Raw genomic sequence first — 24,424 nt, 5'->3', positions numbered from 1 at the left:
ACTGTGATATGTCAAAGTGTGGATTTATTTTCATTTATCCTGCTTGATATGGATCTGAGTACATATTGTGTCTAATAAGTTCTGGGAACTGGTCAGCCTTTGTCTCTTCAGATGCTGCCTTTCCCTGTTCTCTCTCTTCTCTTCTGGAACTCCAGCTAGGTGAGGACCTCCACTGCAGAGGTCCTCCACTTGGGCCGAGTTTGCCCCCCGGGGAACATTTAGCACTGTCCTGAGATGTTTTCGGTTGTCACACTTGGTTGGGCTGGGAGTGCTGCTGGCATCTTGTGGGTGGAGGCCGGGGGGGTTGCAGGGCACCCTGCAGAGCACAGAGCAGCCCCTGCAGGAGGAGTTCTCTGGCCCAAAATGCCCACAGTGCCAAGACTGGGAAATCCTGGGCTGGAGCTTCTCATTTTGTCTTCTTAGTCTTTGAACCTCTTTTATGTTTTCTGTTGTTTTGACTCTTCTGCGTTCTGGGTAGCTTCATTAGACCTCTCTTCCAGTCTGTCTTGTAAGCTGTTAGGAAGCTACTCTTTAATCCAGTCCATTGAATATTTTCCATTTTGAAAAATTTGAAACCTACAAAAGAGTGGAAAGAACAGTTTGATGAATCCCTCTGTACTCTACTCATAGGTAACTAAGGGTAAATATTTTGTGAGATTTGTGTTTTCTCTATGTTACTTCTGAACCATTTGAAAGTAAGTGCAAAGGGACCTTCTCTGTCATTCCCATGATATGGTCATCCACCCAAGAAATGTAATGTTGCTAATAAAATTGGCTAATATCTAGTTTATATTAAAATATCTCCAAGTCATTTCAGCTTGTGGCTCTTTCATTTTTTTATATTTTTAAATTGAATTATAATCACATATCACACATTGCATTCATTATTGTCTCTTTAGTCTCTTTATCGAGAACGGTTCCTGTCCCCTGCATTTTTGGTTTGTTTTCTTTTATGACACTGACATTTTTGAAGAGCCCAGGACAGTTGTTTTGTAGAGTACCCTACAGCTGTCCTCCAGTGGTTGTCTGATTGTGTCTGAAACATTCAGTCCTTTGGCAGAACGTGATGCAGGTGATGTGTCTGGAACCTGCATCACAACAGGGGGCTGACGCCACGTTCTACTGTGAGGGGACTGGTTCCCTCTGAAATTTATAATCATCTGGGAAGTGACAGTTCGAGACGTCCTGAATATCCTTTTACCCTATGGCTGTAGCATTCATTGATGGTCATTGCCTTATCAGTTATTGCATTGGTGGTTGCAAAATGGTGATTTTCTAAATCTGTCGTATCCTCTACATATATTAGCTTGCTTTTTTTTTTGTAATGAAGAAGCCCCTCCCTCCCCCACTCATTATTTTTAATTTCTTCATCTCTTCAAAATCTGTTTTTTGCTTATTTGTTTGTTTGTTTTGGCCGCGCCATGCAGCTTGCAGGATCTTAGTTCCCTGACCAGGGATCGAACCCATGCCCCCTGCAGTGGAAGCGTGGAGTCCTAACCACTGGGCCTCCAGGGAAGTCCCAAAATCTGGCTATTCTTGATAGCCTCTTGTTCCTTGTTCGTGAAATACTTTCTTATTTATTTTGTATCCTGTATCTGCTTGTGGACTCATGTTTGATCAAATCTGAGGCTTCCCTGATCTCTTGATTAGGGCCGAGTGCTTCCTGAGAGGACTTGGGAGGGCCCCTGCTGTGCTGCCAGCACAGGGTACGTGAAGGAAATTTTGTGGCTTGGGTTTTCTGGCCATCAGGCAGTGTAAAGACCAATCCTTAATCTGTTTGAGAGCCTGCTGGTGAGACTTCCTCAGCCAGAGCTGTGGTGAGACGGACAAGCCTGCCTTTATCCCTTGGAGATTTTCTCTGTGGCCACCTTGTCTACTGACGTGTGCCCTTCAAGGCTCCTTTTTATCCAGGGGTTTCTGGCATCTGTCAAACACCTGCCCAGCTTTTCAGAGTAGTAAAATACCTTGCAATGATAGTTTACTACTTTGGGTCTATCATGACTACTTACTTATTCTAGATATTTTGTAACAGGAGGGAGTGACCGTGGCTCTAGTGGCCGCTTTGCTGGAAGCATGGGTCTCTGGTGCTTTTGTAACATTGTATCCATGGACCTCAAGGTTCAGACAACTTAACTGAGTGGCCGGCAGGAGTGTGGTGCTTGTTCAGAGTATGGCCATTCCCCTCCTGAGGCCTGCACACTCTTTTTTTTTTTTTTTTTTTGCGGTACGCGGGCCTGTCACTGTTGTGGCCTCTCCCATTGTGGAGCACAGGCTCCAGACGCGCAGGCTCAGCGGCCATGGCTCACGGGCCCAGCCGCTTCGTGGCATGTGGGGTCTTCCCGGACCAGGGCGCGGACTCTCAACCACTGCACCACCAGGGAAGCCCTACACACGCTTAATAATGGGGCTTTGTGTTTGGGTTTTAGAAAAAGGTGTTCGGATGAAGTTGAAAACAAAGTAGGTTTTTTAATCTTTTGGCAACAGCCTCTTTTTTGTGCCACTTGCATGGGGGGTGGGCACACAGAAATAGGTCTTGGAGATTGGGGTTTGCATCCTGACCCTTCTGCTTGCTAACTGTTTGACTTTGGGTGAGCTGGAAATTTCTGAGTTTCAGTTTCTAAATTCACAAAAGGTGAACTAGATTATCAAGTTCATAGGCTGCTCGGGAGGGTTCAGTGGGATCCCTCGTGCAAGTCACCCAGCCCTATATAGTAGGTGTAGGTATAGTCTGCACAGTAGCCATATCATATGCCAGCCTTCTGGGAGCCTTTAAATGGAGGAAACTAAACACACCTGAAGCATTTCTTAACCAAGCATTTATCATATTTTAATGGAATATGTCGATCATCTCTTCTGTATTTGGTAGTGGTGGGGGTCTGCATTGAATCAGATGCAGCATTGTCTTTGGAGTTCACAACTGAGGGAGGGGTGTTGGGGCCTGTAGCGACGGGGAAGAGAAAGAGGAGTGACTGGAAAGGTGGTGGGCTTTGGATAGAAGGTGAGCGTGGCTGGCCTGAGGCTCCTGCTGGGAGTCCTGGTGTCAGTGTGCTGCTACATGCCCCGTTATGCTCCAGAGATTTTCCCTTCGCTCTCAGGATACAAGAGAATACAGCTTTAGAGGTATCAGCCTTGAGGGCACAGACTCAGATGCCTACTCAGACGGGCAGTGGGGCTGAGTGAAGCACCCGGGAGCCCGCACAAGCCCTTGCTGGGGAGGCAACTGCCCGCATGTCCACTCCCAGTGCTGCCATGTGGTCACAGGGGCCCCTTGTGGCCAGACCTTCTTGCTTCTCAGAAGAAGCTAAATAATTGTATTTTTATGTGAAATTTCCCAACATTAGAAAATGGGCAACAACTGAGTTTAAAAACACACATGAGGACTTCCCTGGTGGTGCAGTGGTTAAGAATCCACCTGCCAATGCCAGGGACATGGGTTCAATCCCTGGTCTGGGAAGATCCCACATGCCACGGAGTAATTAAGCCCGTGCGCCACAACTGCTGAGCCTGCGCTCTAGAGCCCGTGCTCCGCAGCAAGAGAAGTCACCGCAGTGAGAAGCCTGTGCACCACAATGAAAAGTAGCCCCCGCTCGCTGCAACTAGAGAAAGCCCGTGCACAGCAATGAAGACCCAACACAGCCAAAAAAGAAAGAAAACACACATGAGACTCTGCAGGCCAAAAGAGGAGCAGTCTGTGGGCAACTAGTTTGCTACCGGTGATCTAACCCAGGACTTTGATTTGACAGATGAGGAGGTTAGGCACCAGAGATTTGCCATGTACCCAGGGTCACGTATGCTAACACATATATATGGAATCTAAGGGAAAAAAAGGTCATGAAGGACGTAGGGGTAAGACGGGAATAAAAACACAGACCTACTAGAGAATGGCCTTGAAGATATGGGGAGGGGGTAAGGGTAAGCTGTGACAAAGTGAGAGAGTGGCATGGACATATATACACTACCAAATGTAAAATAGCTAGTGGGAAGCAGCCACACAGAACAGGGATATCAGCTCCATGCTTTGTGACCTCCTGGAGGGGTGGGATAGGGAGAGTGGCAGGGAGGGAGACACAAGAGGGAGGAGATATGGGAACATGTGTGTATGTGTGGCTGGTTCACTTTGTTTTAGGGCGGAGGGTGGCACACCATTTTAAAACAATTGTGCTCTAATAAAGATGTTAAAAAAACAAAAAAAAACCACTGACAATAAACTTACTTCCATATATCTTAACGAATTTCACAAAGAAACAAAGAAAAAGAGGTTCTGAATGCAGTTTCCATAATGATACAGCCCCATCTGACGCTATCTCCTGTGTACTGTTGCTAGGTAAGTCAACTTTGCTTTCTGAAAGTAAAGTCACATACGACATCTAGTTTAGTTGTACATATGTGTGTTAGAACAAGAAGAATTTGAGTATTTACCTTTAGGTAAACAGCATCACAACTGTTCTGTTGCTCCCCTTTCCCAATTCTCTGTGTTAGATAAAGCCACTCCTCCTCCTAAAATCACTGGCACCAACTCCCAAAGTGGCCACCTCAAAACAAAAAAGATAAAAGAAGGAAAATTTGTTCCCGTGAAATCCTGCCAAATCACATGCAAGAGAAATGGTTTATCATGCTGCCTAAACACAGTGTCTGATAAATGTAATGCCTAAACTGGACCCCAGATACACAGATCTTTAACCATAGAGTTTCTTCCCCGCCCCCGTGATATATAGTAGAGCATGGTGACAGGGCCCCACTGATGGAGCTAAATGTTTTCAAAAGGTCCTGAGGAACTCCGGATCATCATCTCAGAGAAAGAATGATTAATTTGAGTTATCAGGTCTGACAGGAGCAAAATCTGACTTAAGAGGGATAATGAAGAGGCCAGAATTGGACTTTTGGTCAAAAAAGTTGACCCCAATCACCATCAGGTGAGCATAGTTAGGCTCCATAAAATTGTTCTGCATCTTGCACTGTTGATCTGCTCATCTGTATCTAATTATAACAACTATATCAGGTCTTGGTATCAGATTCCATCCTATGACTACATGGAGATGTTTCCTAAATCCAGCGTAAAGTTTCATAATAGGCTCTATTTTAAATAAAGATATGCCTCCTTTTTTGTCTCTTGAATTTATGTGTCCCACAAATAATTCTCCACAGTTACATGAGACACAGTGACCTGCATGAATAACTGTCTTCTCTTACAATTCGTTACACCAAACTAGGACATTTTTCAGTAGGCCTAGAACCACAGAGTCTCTTGTCTTTTCTTAATACCTCAACTGTAACCACAGTGGAAAATTTGATCTGTTGCATTTTCTTCAGCTTATTTATGTAGCCATGCCACATTGCAGGAACCTAGCAAAATAATCTGAACAATGTAAAGCATCATTTACCGAGGCCAGCAAACCAGAAAGATCAGATCACACTTATTTTGGACATACTGATGATCCTGCAGTTTCCCACACAAATCAGCAAAATAGGTGTTTCTGGATTTGCAATAAAAAAAAAAACCCTACGATATATATTGTCCTCCTTTCTCTGTTCTTTCTGTGGAGACACAGACGGAATATGCACTGTAAAATCTAATGAATTCAGATTCCACTCATTTGTAATTGTTGTAATTCAGGCACGGGGAGTATGGTGACTAAACTTTATGATACCTTCTTTTCAGTGTTTATTTAAAAGAAGGAAATGTTTTCAGCTATCATCAAGCAATTCATAAACCACTCATATACACAGATTTCACATATTAGAGATACGTTTATATCTATACACAAACCTTAAATAGAGGCCATGAAATAGACTCAAATTTGGGTCTAATTAGCGTGGCATCCCAAAGAGCTCTCTCAAGATCTCAACTTTTCAGTAAGTGGGGCTGATTTGCCAGATTTTGTGAATTACTAAGGCTGAACCCAATGTTACCTTCTGGTGAGGAACCTGGTGGGTGAGCAGAACAGAGTCTGAAGCCAGACGACCTGTGGGCCACTCCTGGTGTTGCCATCTGCAATATCCGTGACCTCTTAGTCAGGTGATTGATTTAATACCTCTGGACTTAAGTGTTCGCATCTGTAAAGTTCTGTAACAGTACGTAATCTATAGAGTTACCTCTCTTAAATGAGTTACCCTTCTCAAGTGTGTGGCCCACAGTAATCACTCTACCCTTTTCCTCTGAAAATAAAAACTACAACTCATTAGATTTGGTTTAATTTCCTTTAGACCTGCCTGAAACGGAAGTCAACAGCGCTTACCTGTACCCACTGCTTAGGCTCTTAACACTACTTTCTACACCATGCCCAGGACTGTGGTTTTGGGGAGGACTTATTTCATCCTTATGTGTTAATTTGTTATGTGTTAAATTTCATGTGCTATCGGGGGGCGGGGGAAGCACATAAAATTAACACATTAGAGTGGGGTGGGTGTAGGTAAAGCCCAAGCTTGTGCGCTTAGAAGGTCACTCGGAGGCACCAACATCACAGAGCAGTGCTAGGACTCTGCACTATTGTTTCTTGACTGCTTTTTTTTTTAACATCTTTATTGGAGTATAATTGCTTTACATCGTTGTGTTAGTTTCTGCTGTATAACAAAGTGAATCCGGTATATGTGTATATACATCCCCATAATGCCTCCCTCTTGAGTCTCCCTCCCACCCTCCCTAACCCACCCCTCTAGGTGGTCACCAAGCACCGAGCTGATCTCCCTGTGCTATGCGGCTGCTTCCCACTAGCTGTCTGTTTTACATTTGGTAGTGTATATAAGTCCATGCCACTCTCGCACTTCGTCCCAGCTTACCCTTCCCTTCCCCTTGTCCTCAAGTGCATTCTATACGTCTGTGTGTTTATTCCTGTCCTGCCCCTAGGTTCTTCAGAACGTTTTTGGTTTTTAGATTCCATGTACATGTGTTAGCATACGGTATTTGTTTTTCTCTTTCTGACTTACTTCACTCTGTACGAGAGACTCTAGGTCCATCCACCTCACTACAAATAACTCAATTTCATTTCTTTTTATGGCTGAGTAAATATTCCATTGTATATATGTGTCACATCTTCTTTATCCATTCATTTTTCAGTGGCCACGTTGGTTGCTTCCATGTCCTGGCTATTGTAAATAGTGTTGCAGTGAACATTGTGCTACCTCTTTTTGAATTATGGTTTTCTCAGGGTATATGCCCAGTAGTGGGTTTGCTGGGTCATAACCCTCTTTCCCTGTTGGTGGGAATGTAAGTTGTGCAGGACAACCTTTGAGGACTGAGGAAGGTAGAGTATCTTTTGTATGAGGAGAAAGCCCTTCAAGGGTCAGTTCTGGAAGTTTCCACGGGGTACCTTTTCTGGTACCCAGAAGCCAAGAGCAGGGAGATGGCAATGGAGAGGCAGCTCGGGTGGTCTTCAGTGGGGAGGGAGCTAATAAGGGTATAGTCCTTCATCTGGGCACCTCCCTGGCAGCCCCCAGGTCGCCACTGTTTGCAGCTGAGAGCCAGGAGTGCTGTCGGGTTAAAACCTTCCCTGGGTCATGAAAGGGTGGGCACAGGGCCTGGCATCCAGAGAGAGTCCAGGGCTTGTCTCCTTACTTCACCTCCATTCTCTGTCTTCACTTCCTATATTCTCCAGCCTCAGTAGGGTTCGTCCCTAACTTTGTGCTAATCACCACTCCTACCATTCACACTTGGCTGGGTGGTAAGAAAAATAATAATACTCATAAAACTGAAAGAATAAACCCACAATAGTAATAAAAGATAGCAACAATTATAGCACACATATTAGATGAATTACTTGCTCAAGATAAGTCAACCAGCCAGTAATGGTTCCCAGTATCAAATCCTGGTCTTCTGACCGAAAAGGCCCCACCCCTAACCCCTGTTTCTATATTGAGTGTACTTCTATGTTAGGACTCAGGCCGATACAGAGGAAGAGACTCAACCCAGGTCCTGTGGTCAGTTGATGGCTCTGAAACTGGACATACATTTGATGACTTCTGTCTAGCTGACCTGTTCCTGTTCTTTGCTCTTCTGTGCTAATCCTTCTTCCTGGGGCTCAATAAGAAATTGCCTCTGGTCAAACTAGAATGAAAAAAAGGAGACAAGAAAGCATGAGGAAAAAGGAAATGATGAGATGGCACCAAAGTTCACTTCTTGCTGCTACATTTCCAGATGCTGTTTCAAATCTATTTTATAGGACAGAGGAGGCAAGGTGGGCCAGGAGTAATATATCTCAAAGTCCTATTGCCTGCCAGACATTCTTTGAGGTTTTCTCCTTTTCTTCTTACAAGTCTAGAAGTAGGCGCCCTTAGTCCCATTTTACAGAGGGCCAACCTCAGACTCACGGAATGTGTAAATTTTCCAGGGTCACATGTCTACACTTTGCCCTCTACACAGATCAAGCAGCAGCCTCCTGTTTTAGATGATAGAATTCCAGGGCTTAAAAGACTGATAGTGGAAACCTCGCCTGATGTGGAATCTGGGCTGTGTCATGCTCCCCATTGGACATGAAGATGATGGTAGGGATGAAATCCTACTCTGGGGGCCAAGAGGACTGGGTGTGGGGGCCACAATGACTAGCTGATTCTTGAGGTGCTGAACTGGACCCAGAAGGCAGCACAAGCTGTTGCCCTTTGGAAAGAGAACCTGAATGGTAGGATATTAACATGTACACAACTACTATATGAAAGGGGTTTTACATTTTATCTCATTTAATCCTAAACTCTTTTCAAGACCAATAGGTACTTATAAATGATCAGAATCAGAATTTTTTGTGTGTATTTTTTAAAATTGAAGTACAGTTGATTTACAATATTGTGTTAGTTTCAGGTGCACAGCAAAGTGATTCGGATATCAGATTATTTCCCATTATATGTTATTAAAAGTTATTGAATACAGTTCCCCGTACTTTACCATAACTCCTTGTTACTTATCTATTTTATGTATAGTAGCTTGTATCTGTCAGTCTCATACTCCTAATTTGTCCCTCCCACCTCCTTCTCCCCTTTGGTAACCATAAGTTTGTTTTCTATGTCTGTGAGACTGTTTCTGTTTTGTATATAGATTCATTTGTATTATTTTTTAGATTCCACATATAAGTGATATCATATAATATTTGTCTTTCTCTGTCTGACTTACTTCAGTAAGTATAATATTCTCTAAGTCCAACTATGTTGCTGCAAATGGCTGAGTAATAGTCCAGTGTGTGTGTGTGTGTGTGTGTGTGTGTGTGTGTGTGTATGAGTTTTCATTTCTTTCTGGATATATACCCAGGAGTGGGATTGCTGGATCCTATGGCAGCTCTGTGTTTAGCTATTTAAGAAACCTCCATACTGCTCTCCACGTGGCTGCACCAATTTACATTCGAACCAACAGTGTAGGAGGTTCCCTTTTCTCCGCACCCTCTCCAGCATTTATTATTTGCAGACTTTTCGATGATAACCATTCTGACTCATGTGAGGTTTTGATTTGCATTTCTCTAGTAATTAGTGATGTTGAGCATCTTTTCATGTGCCTGTTGGCCATCTTTATGTCTCCTTTGGAAAAATATCTATTTAGATCTTCTGCCCATTTTTTGATTGAGTTGTTTATATTTTGATATGGAGTTGTATATTTTTGGATATTAACCCCTTGTCAGTCACATCACTTGCAAACATTTTTCTCCCATTCCATAAGTTGTCTTTTCATTTGTTGATTGCTTCCTTGACTGTGCAAATGATTTTAAGTTTAATTAGGTCCCATTTGTTTATTTTTGCTTTAATTTATTTTGCCTTGGGACCCTGATCTAAGAAAATATTGCTACGATTTATGTCAGAGAGTGTTTCACCTATGTTCTCTTCTAGGAGTTTTATGGTGTCACGTCTTATATTTAGGTCTTTAAATCATTTCAAGTTTATTTTTGTATATGGTGTGAGGGAGTGTTCTGATTTCATTGATTTACATGGAGCTGTCCAGCTTTCCCAGCATCACTTGTTGGAGAGACAGTCTTTTCTCCATTGTATATTCTTGCCTCCTTTATTGAATATTACTTGACCGTAGGTGGGTGGGTTTATTCCTAGGCTATCTGTTCTATCCATTGATCTATATGTCTGTTTTTGTACCAGTACCATGCTGTTTTGATTACTGTAGTTTTGTAGTATGACCTGAAGTCTGGGAGGGTTATGCCTCCAGCTCTGTTCTTTTCCTCAGGATTGCTTTGGCAATTCTGGGTCTTTTGTGGTTCCATATAGATTTTTGGATTATTAGTTCTAGTTTTATGAAAAATGTAACAAGTATTTTGATAGGGATTACATTAAGTCTGTCGATTGCTTTGGGTAGTATGGCCATTTTAACAATATTAAGTCTTCCAGTCTAAGAGCATGGGACACCTTTCCATGTCTCTGAATCACCTTCCATTTCTTTTATCAATGTTCTATAGTTTTCATCATATAGGTCTTTCACGTCTTGGTTAAGTTTATTTTTAGGTATTTCATTTTTTGATGGGATTTTAAATGGGATTATTTGTTTACTTTCCTTTCTGATATTTCATTATTAGTGTAATGAAATGCAACAGATTTCTGTATATTAATCTTTTACCCTGCTACCTTGCTGAATTCATTTCAGGGAACAGAACTTAAAAGTTAAGTAAGGTGACCTAGAAACAACCTTACCAATTGCTGCTCCAGGATTCATAATCTGGAGTTACACAAAGTAACCTGGAGTTACATTTTATCCTATGAACTGACATTCGACATCTCAGAAGGCATTATTATTCAGTTGTTCTCTCTAAAACAATGTGAAGTGAAATAAAAACACTAAAACTCATTAAAAAGGATTAGATATCCTCTGCATTAGAAAAGTCACAAAAGGTGTGGAAAATCTGGGGGATATTGTATTCAGACGTAGGTTTATCTCTTCAATGTACAAAATATTCTTAAACAGTAGAGTTAGGTCAATGATATCAAGAGCGGATGCACAGAAAAACCACTTGAAAAGAAACCAAACTAAATAAATTAATAGGAAATGAATCATATTAAGCAAACAGGGTTGTCATGATGTACAAAGTAAAATATGATGACCCTTTTACTGCAAAAGAATATATATGAACATGGGTGTATGAGGGTGATTAAATATGTTAGTGCATTACATACAGAGAAAAATCTGGAGAGTAGGCACCTATAAGTGAAGAGAAACTCTCTTTGTATTATGGTGGGCAAAAGGTAGGGACAGATGGGTGTGGCAATGTAATTTTGGTTTCTTAAAACGCATGTCTATATTTTTCCATACGTGTTAAACAAAGAGAAGTATTCATTGGTGCCCTAACAAAGTACTGAGATAAAGTTTTGTTAAACAGGTATATCAGCAGCCAAGTCACAAAATAATAGTGCAGAAATACATTTATTGACTTAGACACTAAACAGATTTCTTTGGTAATAAATCACTGAGTGTGGATTGTTGAAGCTAGAAGATGTTTTTATTTTATAACTTTGCATTTCTATGCTGTTTCCAGAATGGAAACATTGAATAAAATGTTGAAAATACAAAAGATTGCAAACTGATTACCAATACGCTATTCATATATTCATGGCTTCAGAAGCAGATCAAAAGAATTGATTTGACAGTTTTTTGTATGTGTGTGTATTTGTATACATCCCTTTGCCTCAAATTTCTTTACACCAATTATTCATACACTAACTCATGCAGCTTTCGACTCAGTTCACTTAGGGGCCAGATTTCCAGTCCCAGGGCTTGAAGATCCCAGCATGGGCATGAATACAGAAGGATCGCTGCCAGTGTGAAGTCTAGAAATCTTGCTTTTAGGATGAAATTCATTTGCCTCCCCACCAACACCACAGTCCCTTCCATCCCCCATCCTTTGCCAAGGCCCCAGTTCAGACTTTTACACCTGCAGTTCTGACTCTGGTCACCAGGTGGCATCGCTCTCCATTTTCTACACATTTTTCTTTTTCCCCTCAATGGAAAATATATATTTTAAAAACAGAAGTGAAAAGTTTCCTCAAAGTCTATTGTAAAAAACCAGGTAAAGTGTGATCTTAACTTGCTTTGAAACATTCAGATGTGTATAGAAAGACTAAAAGGGCATATGTGTAGTTTCTATCCTGCTTCTCATTCATTTATTAATGTATACTGTGTGTGTACCATGTGACAGGAACTGTCAGTCCAATTCCTTATCTGCATCCCAGCCTCCCTCTTTTCATCTCCAGAACTTCATAACTGGAAAAGCCCCCAGAAGGAGAGAGAATTGACACTATCTTATTTCTGCACATGCCAAAAGGCTTCCACATCTCTTCGCATGGTGAATTAGATATGTTGGAGGGGAGAATTTGTGGGCGGAGGGGTGAACAGCAACACAACTCCTAGGAGTGAAGACAAGGTGAGATATAACCAGGACACTTTCTAAGCGTGACTGTGGCTTCAGTATCCAGTACAGTAGATGTCAGAGTAAAGAAAATGAACAAGAACCAAAGAGAGGCCTTACAGAATGATGAAAGATCAGGACACCAGGGAGACATAAAGATCCTAAATGTGTACGCACCAAACAAAGGAGCCTCAAAGTACACGAAGCAAAAACTGATGGAGCTGAAAGGAGAAAGAGCCAGATCTATAATTATAGTGGGGGCCTTCCACACCCACCTCCCTCTTAGCAAGTGACAGAATTACTAGGGAGAAAATCAGCAAGGATACAGGAGACCTGAATAACACAGTAAACTAACAAGATATACATGACATAAAGAGAACAGTCCGCCCACCAACAGCAGAGTACAGGATTTTCCCAGAGGGTCTCTGTAACATTCACCAAGTTAGGCCATCTCCTCGACAATCAGAAAAACCTCAATAAATTCTAAATGAATTGAGGGACTTCCCTGGTGGTGCAGTGGTTCAGAATCCGCCTGCCAATGCAGGGGACACAGTTTTGAGCCAACGTCAGGAAGATCCCACATGCCGCGGAGCAAATAAGCCCGTGCACCAGAACTACTGAGCCTGTGCTCTAGAGCCCTCGAGCCACAACTACTGAGGCTGCGTGCCGCAACTACTGAAGCCCGTGCGCCTAGAGCCCATGTTCCGCAACAAGAGAAGCCGCCGCAACAAGAAGCCCAGGCACCGCAACAAAGAGTAGCCCCCACTAGCCGCAAGTAGAGAAAGCCCGTGTGCAGCAATGAAGACCCAACGCAGCCATAAATAAAGAAATAAATATATTAAAAAATATAAAAATAGGGTCTTTGCTGGTGGCCCAGTGGTTGAGAATCCGCCTGCCGATGCAGGGGACACGGGTTCATGCCCCAGTCTGGGAAGATTCCACATGCCGTGGACCGGCTGGGCCCGTGAACCATGGCTGCTGAGCCTGCACATCCGGATCATGTGCTCCACAACGGGAGAGGCCACAACAGTGAGAGGCCCGCGTACCGCAAAAAAAAAAAAAAAATTAAATATAAAATAAATAAATATAAATGAAAAAATGAAGAATTGAAATCTCACAGAGCGTTCCCTGGCCACCATGGAATCAAATTAGAAACCAGTTATAGAATGCAAAAAGAAGAATCCCTAGACACTTGGAAATGGTGGTTGAAACATCATTCCAGGTTATCATTCACACCCTTATTATAGAAGGGCTGAAGTTAGGAAGAGTTGCCTGCTGAGCTGAAAGGCATTTCAGGCTGGCCCAATAGAGAGCTCACTCTGGCTCTTTCAAACAGAGTATTGTTCAGGGCAAGGCTGGAGGGAGGGAGACAGTTCAGGAGGCTCTTACATCAGTGCCACCTGACATTAAAGCTCCAAGTGCACTGGCAAAGGAAGTCCAGCTAGCTTGCTGGTTGTTAGTGGAATCGGTATGGCGGCTCATTGGATTTGGGAAGCACGAGAGAGGTATTGGTGTGGTTGCTGGAAAGTCCTGAGAGAAGGCAAGATTCGGGTGCCTTCCTGGTATCTATGACTGGTGTCCAGTCTAACCCATGGACGTATACACCTCGGTTCTTTATCAGTCCTGCACCACTGTTTTAAAAGTTTCAGCGCAGTTGTCCTCTCCTCCCTCCTCCCTCTTTGTCCTCCTTGTCCTCCTCTTCCTCATCCTGCTCCTCCTCGATTCTTCCCCTGATAGTGCCATCTGTCGGATAAGGCTGTCCTCTCTGGGCAGGCAGAAGAGTGTCCTTTCTGAGGCTTGTGGGACTGGTCCCTTAGGCCACGTTGGCACTTGGCCTGCCCTACCATGCTGTTAGCCTAAGACATGGCATGTGGTAAGTGGACCACAGATGTGTCTGCAAACTTGTATTTTTGTTCCTCTTTTCAGAATACAGTGATGGTGGTAGACCACCTCAAGGAAGAAAGAAAGGTTGGAGTTCTTTCCCAGGTAATTCTGGCGAGAGGAGCCCTCATCATTAACACGATGGGTGTGAGCCTCAGCCCTCACACCTCCAGGAGGATGATGGAAACATGGTGAAGAGGGATGTCCAGGAGGACCCCGAAGTAAGACAGTAAGTGGCCAGGCAGCAGGGTTTGTACACAGCAGCCCCTGGGACTATGCACCTCTCTCACGCTCCGTGGACTTGTTTTTCTTCTCTCACTGCAAAACTGAAGCATGCTAGAAGTGAAATAATGGTTGAGCAATCCTAATTGTAGTGCTGGTGTCAAAGAGACGAGGGTGTACAGAAGACTTTCTTAGCACTTATGGCCACTCACCGTCCTTCTCTCCACATCCCCCCTGCAGCTCTCCCTGTACCATCCGAGGCAACAAGAGAGGAGTGAAATGGCATAGTGAAGGCCACATGCATACTACTGTGTAGAGAAAGAGAAAACCTCTGGAGAGAGAAAGGGGGAGAACACACAAGATGGAACCCCAGGGAGCTGGTTCAGGGTCACAGTGAGTATCCTGAAAAATGTATGGAATGTGCAGGAGAGAAAAGGCAGGGGGAGCTGTGTTGGTCATGTAGAGATGCTTGTTTCTTTCACTGGGGACAGTTTGTAATCTGTCCTTTTTATTACCAGGAGTTAACAGTCTTGTTCATCTAAGGGCAGGTTCAGAGAAGCAATGTACAGGGAGCAGGCTGACCGTGAGGAGAACGGAGGAGCCTGTCTCAAAGCAAAGATGGAAACTACTGCCAAGGATATGGAGCGACTCCACATTGGAGGTCTCAGCTTGGCAAGCTGAGTGTGGGAGACGGAGGGTCGAGCCTCTGGAGACCTTGTCTGAGGGGCAAGCAGTGTGTGCGCTGGGTAGGATCTCCTGGAAATTTATAAAAGGAAGATCATCTCTGACACCTTGATTATGTGGAAGAGAGTTTGACTGGAGAGAAAGAGTATTTAGGAAATCCATATTACGCACGCCCATAAGAAATCATGCCAGTGGTCCCTTCTTTACAAGCCCTTTCAAGCTCAGTAGAAGGCCGGAAAAGAAGAGGAAAAGGTTCCTCCTGCAGCCTAAATTCCCTGTTGTCTGTCCTCTCTCCCATTGCTTCTTTTCATCCTTAGATTCCTTATGGGATAAAGTATGACAAAACATGGCTAATGAACTGAATCCAGAGACATTGCAGTGTCCCTTTCACTGCAGTGGACGTAAGAAAGAATGCCGAAGCCAGACGCATGGGCATAGGGAAGGGGGAGAGAGAGACCTGGTTCAGCAGGGTCTGTTGGCTTCTGATTCTATTGCTGTTGCATTCAATCCCTGTAGTTCCACTTTATGCAAAATGGGGCTCGGTTCTTTGTCCAGGAAGCTAGCACTGCCTCTGCATTGATGGATGTCAGCTACAAGATTCGTGACGAGGAGAGCCAAAAGGTGTGTGTCGAGGGCGTTACGTGTACCTCATCCTGAGGAAGGAGTACAGGCCAGGGGCTGGTTTTCTTCTTTGGAACTAGAGTTCCTGGTGCTTACCCCACCTCTTCTTCCTGCAGATACCTGTGTTTGTCAGCCCCTCCGCTGTTCCCTACTCTGTGCGGGATAAGTTGAAGCCAGAGGAAATGGAGCAGCTAAAGGTAATGGAGACTCACGGCGAGTAGTGTGCCAGCGCTCAGACCCACCTCTCCTTCCTCCAGACCCCCGTCCCCCTTGCCCCCGATTTCCCTGCCACCACCACAGCCTCAGAGTGGCTCTCTCCATCTCTCTCTCCGCAGCTGACCTTGAGCAAACGATTTGATGTCTCCCAGCAAGCTCTTGACCTGCAGAGGCTCTACGTTGACCCAGGTATGGCTGACAGCAGTAATTCTAGGGCGTGCGAGGGCAGAGGGGTCTTCCTGGAGGGAGACTTAGGGATGGTAATGTGGGGAGGGGCTGGTGCTGGCCCCACACCCCACTCAGCCATCTGATTCCCTCCCCTCTCCTTCCTGAAGACTTGGTGGGCTATGATATTGATATATTTCTGAATCGAAGAAGCTGCATGGCTGCCACCCTGCAGGTCATCGAAAAGTATTTCCCTGAGGTAAGGCTGTAGGCCCAGTGCTGGTATTAGGGTAGGGGGTGGAAGAGATGGGATGGAGGGCAGATTTGTCTCCAAGGTCCTAGATAGTAACCTTCACTCTACCTCTTCTTGCCCCAAAGCTGTTGTCCTTGAACTTGAGCAGCAACAAACTGTACCAGCTGGATGGCCTGTCTGACATTATACAGATGGCCCCCACGGTCAAGATCCTGAACCTCTCCAAAAATGAGGTGAGAAGAGGGAGCCAGGTCAAACTTGGGTTGAGAGTGGGGGGTGGGGCATGTTAGTGTCCATCAGAGTGATGACAGGAGGCAGGTGAAGGTACCTGTGTGGGAGGGAGGAGTCTGGGGGTGCAGGGATCCGGATGTCCCTCTTTCCCTGGGATTCCTTTTCCCACTTCTGCCCCATATTTCTCAGCTGACGTCTGTGTGGGAGTTGAACAAGATGCAAGGGCTGAAGCTTGAAGAGCTGTGGCTGCAAGGGAACCCATTGTGTGACACTTTCCCAGACCAGTCCACCTATGTAAGGTCAGTGTGAACACCCTGTCACCCTTCTTGGTGACCTTCACCCATGGGAGCCTAGACTATCTGTGACAGTGCCCCTTTGCCAAAGGTGGCAGCCCTGGTCTTCTGGGAGGATCACAGGCCCCACTTTCTGCTTTCTCTGTGCCTATCACCGGTGAGGAGTTTCCTTCCCCTGACCTGCTCACCTCCGCAGGCGCTCTGGGGTCTGTTTCTAGCTCTCTGCGCCCAGATATATTCCAGCAAGACCTCCCAAGAGTGTGCCCCAGGAAGCAGGGCTTCTCCTCCTCACCAGGACCAGGAGTGACCATCCTTGATCCAGATGCTGGCGCCCTGGACTGAGAAGGGTCCTCCAGTCCAGGGCCTCTTGCTGAGAGAAGCCTTCCTTCTTCGTTCTGAGATGCGGTTTGCCTCCCCCGTTCTGAGAGGGGCCCTCTTCCCCTTCCTCCAAAGGGATCGCCCCTCCTCCACCAGGTTGCCATGGGGGCTTTCCTGCGTCATGCTGAGGGCTGAGGCCATGGGTGGCTGCTGTCATGACATCCATTCTGCTGGCCCAGTGCCAGGAGCTGGACCCTCCTTGGGAAGAAGCAGGGCTCCCTGAGTCAAGGGGCCAGACGTGGGCCCCCGCCAGTGATCAGAGGGCTTCCTGAGGCAGGGGTGGAAGGCAGAGGGCAGAGGTGGTAGAGGAGACCGAAGGACAGGCCTCTGAGGGGCACTTCCCATCCCTCCCTGCACACGTCACATCATCCCGCCTGGTCCTTCACAGGAGCCCTGGGCAGCCTGAGACAGGTATGATTCCTCAGATAAAGAACCAACTCAGAGAGGTGCAGGGGTCATCAGGAGAGAAGACGGTGATCATCAGAGGGGGCCACGGATCCTCAGCCCCATACTGAGCTGGGACCTGACCCTTTCCTCCTTCTGAGGAAGATCTGCCCCCATGGCTGCTTGGTTTCCCATGCCCAAGTCTGGCTGAGCTCACACAGGTGCCAAAGTTTCAGCCAGCATCCAGTGGGCCCCCAGCCCAACATGTGCATATTTTCCATTCCTACCTGGTGTGTCTGGGCGATTCTGGGGCAGGTGAAGAGCCGCAATAAGTGTGCCGTTTCCCCTTTCTTCTCTCTTCTTCCCTGACCCTGACCACGGGAGAGCTTCTTTCCCTTCCCTTTGTTGTCTCTCTCTCCCCTGTCTCTGTGCCCCTATGTCTCTCTCATCTCTCCCTTCCTACCTTCACTCCCTTTCTGTCTTCATCCCCTCCATCTCCCTCCCTGAGCCCCACCTCACTCACCTCGCTGGCCCAGCATCCTGGGCCATCCCTGGGGGGTGTCCGGGTCTTGCCAGAGTGCTGGACCCCCAGTGAGGTAGCAGAGCCCCGGGCTCCCACTCCATCCCCTCTTCTCCCCACAGCCTTCAGTGGGGCCCTGGAGGAAGGGAGGGAGGAGAAGGAAGCCCTGCAGCAGGGGTTTGAAATGCTGGTCCCTGTGGCACTGGAGAAGGGAGTCCGAGTAGTCTGGGTGGGAGCTACCTAGGCGAAGGAGAGGAAGGGAGGGAGGGAAGGAATATTAAAGTGAAGGTACTGAGAGAGGTGAGGAGACAGTGCCTTTCAGACAGTAAGATGACAGATGCTCAGTGCTCAACAGGCAAGTGGACTGAAAACCCTTAAAATCAGGAGCAGAGGTGGGCAAAGGGTGCTGCTGGATTGGCCAGAACACACTGATCTCTGTTTATGGTATTACTGTTTTAACTCAAAGGAAGCATTGCAACCTTGAACTGTCAACCACCTCTTCTCTATTTTTGGTTTTGGACAGGGCCATCAGAGAATGTTTCCCGAAGTTGTTACGCCTGGTAAGTGCCTACGTAAATCATTGTCTCTTACGAATGTCGGTGGCCTCTGCACCTGCCCTCAAGCCCTTTGGGTCTTGCCTAGATCACATATTAGCATCAGAACCTTAACCATTTTGGGGGACATGGACTCCTGAAAATGACATTGATATAGTTGTTGGAAAAATACCCATAAATACAGACACACACAAGTTGCATATAACACTAGAGACTTCCAAGACCACATGATGAAGACATCCACTGTAAGCTCTCCCATGGAATTTACAGTGCCCTTTCACACCTGACCTCTGACAGTCACCCTCACACCTGACCTCTGACACTCACCCTCCTGGACCCATCTTTTTCCCCGGTAATCCAGGGACACTCCCCTGGTCTCCACTCCTGATTTCCTCTTCCCTTCTCCAGGATGGGCAGGAGTTACCCTCACCAATTAACATTGACGTTGACACTCCCTACGTAATAAAGCCCTGCAAGGTGACGAAGAGGATCAAACAACATTTAGCGAGGTGCAGGAGAGGCTTTATCAGCCACACAATCTCAAATGCCTTTTGATTCCAGGAAAGCTATAAAGGATCTGAGACACTGAAGAGTCTAATCCTGCAATTCCTGCAGCTGTAAGTACCCTTGGGAGTCTGAGCAAGGGGAGGAGGGCTAGGACAGTTGCGGCCACCTAAGCACAGGTCTGCTCATCGGACTTCTCACGTCTCATTTGAGGTCCAGACCACAGAGATCTACTGTCCTCATTACTCCCCCTCAGGTATTACTTGATCCATGACTGTGGAGACCGACAGCATCTCCTTGGTGCTTATCACGAGGAGGCCTGCTTCTCCCTGACCATTCCCTTCCACTCCGAGGACGCAGCCATGTGAGCATCACAGCCCAGACTCTGCTCCTGGGCCGTGTGGCTCCCCAGCAGACACAGGTAAGCTCCTACATACGCCCACCACCCACTCTTCCTCTTTGTCTCCTAGAAGCACCTTGTGCAAGTACTTCAAGGACAGCAGGAATATAAAGAAGCTCAAGGACCCCCATGCTTGTGTGATGGGAAAACTGGGTGGGAAAGGGCGGTGAAGGGGTCAATCATAGGGCCCAGGGCGTGGCAGCCCCTGACCTTCGCTCGCTTCCCCTCCCCTCACAGACCTGCGGGTCCAGCTGCTGAAGCACACAAAACGTGTCATTGTGCACACACTCGGTGTGTTGCCCAAGACTCAGCATGACTTCAGCTCCTTAGTGGTGGACACATGGTTCCAGATGGTGAGTGCCTGCTTCCTCCCTCGGGCGGGCCCAGGAAGCCGCAGGTGGGTGGGAGGTGGAGGTGGTGACTGGGTGCCTGGGCTTTTCCCTTTCAGTAGATGATGCTCTGCTTTTCTGTCAACAGGGTGTTCAAGGAAGGTGAGTGTGTGTAGACCCCCCTCCCCAGATGCTTCACTGCTCTCTCCCCCTGCCCAGGGTGTGCAGGGCAGACAGGCGTGGGGACACAGGCTGTGGAATTTGGTGGCTCTCATCCCAGATCCTTACTCTGAGAACTTGGGCCGTTACTGAACCTCTCAGTTTCCTCATTTGCAAAATGGGGTAGTAGTATCCACCTCTTGGGCGGCTGTGAAAAATGCATCCCGTGAACTTGTGTAGTGTTTGTCATGGGCCCTGTCACTGGGCGCAGACTGCTCTTATAGTTGCCCTCCCCATACCCGACACCTTGGCCCCTGTGAACAACTACCCTCTCAGCATGAATGTCCAGTCACACCCTGACTGGGGACCACCACGTGAGCATGTACAGCACGTGTGGCTCTAAGGGGTACTGTTGTTTGTTTGCTGTTGAAGTGGAAGGAAGTTCTCAGGGCTGTGTGCGTGCCTTCACCCGGATCTTCATTGCTACCCCTGCCAGCTATGCCAGGTGAGAGCCCTGTTGTGGGTGGGAATGCCCATCCCAGCCTGGGCTCAGGGGCGTGGGAATGTGGTGGCGCAGATCTTAGGTTTACTCAGAATTGTGGAAAGCCAGCAGGGAGATCCCAGGAGCAGTCTAGCCTAGTGGTTAAGAAGAACATGGGATCTGGAAGTGTGAGTCTTCATGGGCTCTGGAATCGGCCTATGGGTTCTCTCCTTGACCCAACACTCACTCGCTGTGTGACCTTAGTCAAGCCACATGACTTCTCTGTGACTCAGTGTCTTCTTCCGAGAATGGCGATCAGACCGTCCACTCCTTGGGCTGTGGTAAAGGGTAAATGCGAAATTGCCCGTGGGTTGGGGATAAACCTATAAATCGAGTGAAGGTGGTAGACAGTCTCTCCAAAGGTGGGCTTTGTGGGGAGGGGCAGAGGTACCAGTAACGGAACCTGGGATACAGACACAGCAGGGATATGGAAGGATATGGAAGGAAACTAGTTGCTGAGTGGCAGTGGGAGCAGGATCGTTGTTTGGGGTGTGGGGTGGTCCATGTGTCCATGTCTGAGGGCTCATTTTTCCTCCAGTCTATGCATTGTGAATGACAAACTGTTTGTGAGGGATGCCAGCCCCAGTGAGACTCAAGAGTGCGTTCTCCATCCCAATGCCTACACCCTCCTCCCTCTCCCAGGAGCAGCAGGAAATGGTGCAGGCTTTCTCCACCCTGTCTGGGATGAAACTCGAGTGGTCTCAGAAGTGAGTGCTGGGTGTGCATGGGAATGTGCGGGGGAGTGAATCATGGAAACTCGAAAGCAATTTGGAAAAATAGCTTTTTGAATATTTTGCTTCCAAAAAATAAAAGTGAGCCCATGAAAAAGGTGTCATACTATTACATGTGTAAAGGTTTTTCGAGATGGTATAATGCTCAGTGACATTATCTTGTGTATGGAAAATCCAGGACAATCCACACACACACCAACCAACCAACCAACCAACAAAACACCCTACTAGAGCTGATAACCAAGTTCACCAAAGTTGCAGGATACAAGACCAATATACAAAACTTATTTGTATTTCCGTGTACTTGCAATGAACAACCCAAAAATGAAATTAAGAAAGCAAGCCCAGTTACCATGGCATCAAAATAGTACAACGCTTTGTTACAAATGTAACAAAAGAAGTGCAAATCTCATACTCCCGAGTCTGTAAAATGCTGTTGAAAAAAATAAAGAAGACCTAAATAAATGGAAAGACACTCCATTTTCATGGGTTGGAAGGCAATATTATTACATTGGCAGTACTACCCAGAGCAAACTAGGTTCAATGCAGTCCCTATCAGAATCCTTCTTTGCAACAATTGACAAGGTTATCCTAAACTTCCTGTGAAAGTGCACCAAAACAATCTCGAAAGAGAAGAACAAAGTTAGAAGACTCACACGTCCCAATTTCAAAACTTGCTACAAAGCCACAGTAATAAAGACTACGTGGTACTGGCCTGTGGACAGTGTATGAATCAGTGGAATAGAACTGAGAGTCCACAGATAAACCCTCACATTTATGGTCAACTGATTATCAACCTGACAGAGTGCTGAAAATATCTGATGGGAAAATAATAGTGTTTTCAACAAATGGTGCTGGGACAAGTGGGTATCCGCATGCAAACCAAAGAATTTTGACCCCTGACTCACACTCCATGTACAAACATAGCCTGAAAATGGATCAAAGTCTAAAAGTAAGAGCTAAGACTATAAAAATCTGGGAAGGAAACGTAGGTGTAAGTCTTCACAAATTAGGCAATCATTTCTTACATATGACACCAAAAGCACAAGCAACCAAAAAAAAAGTAGATAAATTGTTGACTTCATCAAAATTAAAACCTTTTGAGCATCAAAGCACAGTATCAAAAAGGTGAAAAGCCCACCAACAGAATGGGAGAAAATATTTGCATATCACATATCTGGCAAGAATATGTGAAGAACCCTTGCAACTCAACAATACAAAGGCAAACACCCCAATTTTTTAAAAATGGGGACAGGCTCTGAATGGACATTTCTCCAAAGGAGACATATAAATGGCCAAGAAGGAAATGAGAAACTTCTCAACATCGTTAGTCATCAAGGAAATGCAAATTGAAACCACAGTGAGTTACCAGGTCACACCCACTAAGATGGCTTTAATCAGTGAAACAAATGATAACAAGTGTTGGTGAGGATGTGGAGACATTGGAATTCTCGTGTGTTACTGATGGGAATATAAAAGGGAGCAGTGGTTTGGGAAAACAGTTTGGCACTTCCCCGAAATGTTAAACATGGAGTTACCATATGACCCAGTAATCCCACTCCTAAGTATCCCACCAGGAGAAATGAAAACATATGTTCACTCCAAAACTTGTTCAGGAACGTTCATAGCAGCATTATTCATAATAGCCGAAAAGTGGAAACAACCCAAATGTCCTGTAGCTGATGAATGGATGAATAAATCTTGGTACATCCATGTAGTAGAATATTATTCAGTCATAAAAAAGCATACTGTTCTGATACACGTCATGACATGGATGAACCTTGAAAACATGATGCTAAGTGAAAGAAGCCAGTCACAAAAAGTCAAATATTGTATGAAATGTCCAGAATCGGAAAATCCACAGGGTCCAAAAGCAGATTAGTGGTTGCCAGGGTCTGGGGGAAGGGGAGGAATAGGGAGTGATCACTAATGGTTAAGGAGCTTCTTTTTGAGGTGGTAAAATTACTTTGGAATTAGATAGTTGTGGTGGTTGCACAATCGTGTGAATGTACTAAAAAGCACTGATTTGTATACTTTAAAATGGTGTGTGCATTATATCTCAATAAAAGATGGTTGGAGACTTGTACTTTAGAATTTTCCATTTGTTATTTTCTGGAACATCTTTCTTGATCAGTATATATTGAATTCCCTTGTTCTTTTGAACAGCTCTACTTTTCTGTTTTGAATTCTAGTGGGCATGAATGCTAGTGATAGATCGTTTGCTTTTCACTGGGTCTTTCTTCGTCATTACACATAGTGTTCATACTGGTACATGTGTCCCAGCAAGAAAGTGGCATAGATTTAGTGGTGGCATTGCATGGTCAGCGTGACTGTACTGTGGTACTAATGGAGATCACCTGTTGTTCTCCCACTGCAGGTGCCTTCAGGACAATGAATGGAACTACACCAGAGCTGGTCAGGTCTGCAGTATGCTCAAGGTGAGGTCTGGAAATCAAGTGGGTTAGAGATGAACGTTTCTGGGCCTTCAGGGAGGCCAAGAAGGTGGAGGCTGGTGGCCTGGGAATGGAACTCGGGGAGCAGGCTCTTCTGACATTCCGACTCCTTCTCTCCAGACCGAGGGCAAGATCCCAGAGGAGGCCTTCAAAGAAATCCCCTAAAAGGAGTGCTTGGATGTCATCTTTGTCTTCATCCACATCATCTTTTCTCTCCAGCCTCAGGCCACGCCCATGCCTGGAGTTGGAGGCCTGGCTGACCAAGAAGCCAAAGTTACGTTGTAGGCCAGGTAACATAGCCACCTGAAGGGTCAGCTGTTCTGTGTCTTTTCCCCACTCACGATTGCTGTTTGGTTTCATAATAAAGAGTGCTGTTGCAAGCTGTATGTTGTGTGTCCTCCATTGCTCTTCCCTGCCCCAATCACGAGCCAGTAGGTCCAGGCCTCAACGTCCCTGCCTTCATCCCTGAGGAGGAGGCACCTTCTAACCCAAACAAGTGGGTTTTTTATACACTTTTTTTCCATTTATAAAACATGAAGATTCTGCACAGAAATGGGATAACAATGGGATTTAAAGTGCATGCATCAG

At 45.7% G+C, this 24,424-nt stretch overlaps 1 pseudogene; it reads left to right on the top strand.

Moving 5' to 3' along the window:
* Positions 1 to 24,220, top strand: part of LOC101323790 (nuclear RNA export factor 2-like) — a 29,410-nt pseudogene extending 5,190 nt beyond the window's left edge.
* Positions 24,221 to 24,424: the final 204 nt, after the last annotated feature.

The sequence above is a fragment of the Tursiops truncatus genome, chromosome X (assembly GCF_011762595.2).
Source record: "Tursiops truncatus isolate mTurTru1 chromosome X, mTurTru1.mat.Y, whole genome shotgun sequence".
Lineage (NCBI taxonomy): Eukaryota > Metazoa > Chordata > Mammalia > Artiodactyla > Delphinidae > Tursiops > Tursiops truncatus.
This window is presented reverse-complemented; position numbering and strand designations above follow the sequence as displayed.